This window comes from Bactrocera latifrons, unplaced genomic scaffold (assembly GCF_001853355.1).
Source record: "Bactrocera latifrons isolate USDA-ARS-PBARC rearing strain unplaced genomic scaffold, ASM185335v1 scaffold_290, whole genome shotgun sequence".
Taxonomy (NCBI): domain Eukaryota; kingdom Metazoa; phylum Arthropoda; class Insecta; order Diptera; family Tephritidae; genus Bactrocera; species Bactrocera latifrons.
Genome location: NW_017536519.1, coordinates 69,800 through 72,606, shown reverse-complemented (window position 1 = coordinate 72,606; position 2,807 = coordinate 69,800). Strand labels below are relative to the sequence as shown.

General features: G+C 36.7%; 1 protein-coding gene across 2 annotated transcripts in view; it reads right to left on the bottom strand.

Moving 5' to 3' along the window:
• Positions 1-1,538, bottom strand: part of LOC108970232 (BTB/POZ domain-containing protein kctd15-like) — a 97,204-nt gene extending 95,666 nt beyond the window's left edge. For both annotated transcript variants that reach the window (XM_018935503.1, XM_018935502.1), the window contains exon 1: positions 1,186-1,538. The gene's annotated coding sequence lies outside the window, so the exon portion shown is untranslated. The remainder of the gene's footprint in view (positions 1-1,185) is intronic.
• Positions 1,539-2,807: the final 1,269 nt, after the last annotated feature.

Genomic DNA, 2,807 nt, shown 5'->3' with positions numbered 1-2,807 from the left:
ACTATATTCAATTGAGTTAGACATTGTCGTCACCGCCGGTAGTACAGTGGGACGGTATTACAGTATTCAGGGTTAAAACTKTATTACTGTAATGCTAGATGGCGTTGAAGTAGCTAAATTTTACGATTTTTTGACAAACATTTTTTTTATATTTCGTAAATTTTTTCTTTTTAATATAAAGTACCCTATGTTACTTCTAATACCTGCAAGAGTATACGTACAAAGTTTCATGATGATCGGTGAAGTAGTTTTTGCGTGAACGCGTAACAAACAAACTTACATACGCATTTATAATATTAAGTAGTAGGGATGTAGAAGATAAAAAATAACAGTGGTCACCTAATCTACTGATTTGTTTCAATAATTAGGTTCCCAAATACCTTACTTTAATTCTTTTAACAAAATATTTCGAAACTTTTATAGGTCAACTATGTGTTGAATATAATGCTCGCGACAGACTGCACGGCAGTGAACTGAAAATGGCGCTGTGAATCCTACTACATGAACAAAACAACGCAGTTGTCCATTTTGCATGTACACAATTTCGTTGTGGCCATACTAATACCTTGCACTTCAATGAAATTTTTATATTTTGTTCAAAGTGAAATTTTTTATGCAAATAATAAGTAAATAGGTAAATTTGTTCATTTCAAATCATCAATTGTTATTACAAATGATGTAACAGAGCTATTTTATGCTTTTATTTATAAAATAACGTCATGTTTGATAGAGCTTTGAATAATTTTACATTTTACATATTAGTGGCATCACCACTCTTCCTCATCTGTCGTTGGCAAATATAGGATTAAATTGAAGTTAGCGAGAACGACAACTGTCGGCCTGCAGTCGGGTGTAGTCGTGCAGCTGTCAAAATAGGTCTGTCCAGAAGAACGTGCATATTTTCATATTTGACAGATGTCGTTTGGAGTCTGTCGCGAGCATTGTGTTCAACACATCACAAACGTTCATGTAGTAGGATTCACAACGCCATATTCAGTTCACTGTCGTGCTGCTGCAGTCTGTCGCGAGCATTGTGTTCAACACATGAGAGTGACTATCTTCAAATCTTATTTTGGTTRTTGAATTGCTTGAACAACAGTATACATACAAGTACATTTACATATCTGTAAAAATATGTTGAACCTATAAATAGATAGAGAACTATTAAATACTTTTTTTTATCACCTTTTATTCCATGAAATGTATTTGTTAAGGTCAAGGAAATCTTGGTCGAGCAAAACACGACGTACACTTTCGTCTCTTCGCTATATGTAGTTGTAAGTTGTATATATATGATTGTGAACCAGATAACTGTTATGCGGCACGTGACTCTGCGTCGTCTCACACACAAGGGTGCAACAAGTTGCCGCTTTTAGCTGTGATTGTCTAGTTGGCTTTGCACTGCTGTTGACATTTTTCTATTCAATCAGCGTTAGCACAATCTAACTGCGAACAAGTGTGATTAGCGTTGAAAGCACAAATTCAGCTTTATTTTTAAAACAGCTCAATTTGTACTTTGCTAATGTYTCCGGCAGAAAATGGCGATTCCACTGCTTAAAAATTRATTTTATATTTAAAAATGCTTTAAGAACTTACACTAGTCTGCAAAGTAACAAATCTCTGAAGCACTACACTACTTTAATAACTTTTAAGTGTTTATTTATTTAATAAAGAGTTTTTGTTTGGCTTTCTCACACATCTAAAGCCACTTTAACGCGCTCACCACAACGGTTAGCAAACTGTATGAAAAGCAAGCAACGACTGAGCAACATGGCGCACAAATAAACAACAAACGCAACGACCAAACCATGCAACCGTTCCATCGAACTGGTTGCAAGCGAGCATTGCGACGCGCAACCGTCGCGACAGAGAGCGTTTGTCTAAGCACAGGAAATGCAGTGTTGTTGGTAATGGTTTGGTTAGTGGCGGTGGTGGAGACGAGGTAGCGAATGGCGCGACAGTAAGCGCTTCCGGCGATTAGTTGGTTCCAACAGGTTCACGCCGGCATTTGCATACATCAACTACCAMGCTTGCGTATGCATGTGTGTGTGTGTGCGCGTGTGTTTTGCCTTTGCGTGCTCTGTGGATGTTAGAAAAAGAGTCCTCGCTGCGGGCGTTCTGCATTGCCTCGGGTTATGCGTTGAATGGAATTTTAATACAAATACATTTAGCTATAAACTCACACATACATCTACAAATACAYTTATATAGCCGTCTATATACAACTTAAGTATACATTTGTGTGTAAGCGCGCGCCGTGAGGATGGGGGGGCAGAAGGTCTTGCGGGCAGGCTGAAGGCGAAAAATGTTGCTTTGAAACTTGCTTCATTTAAATGTATATTTTGGTGAAAAGATTTCGCAAATATACATATACTAGCGAAGTKTACATATCTAACTGTGTACATCACTGTTTTGGCATGCGGAATACATAGATACTCGCATACATAAGTATATGATATATGTAGATGAAATTATGAATAAAATTAATATACATATGCTTAAACAAATATGAGCACTAATAAATGAACTATACGAATAAGTGTTTTATATACTGTAGAAATACATATACAGAGGCAGAGTATATACATACATATAATCCACAACACTTAATGCAAATATTGACACTATGAAAGCTGGAAAAGTTGAGAGTAAAGAATGACGCGTGGCTCAGCCGCTAATATATCGGTTATTAGTTGTTTTTGTTCTTATTTTAGCGACGAATTGGCAGTTGGAATTCCGGATCAGATCGGATTACATAGACCCTACTTTCGTGGGAACAGCTCAAATGTTGATATTTTGATATTTTA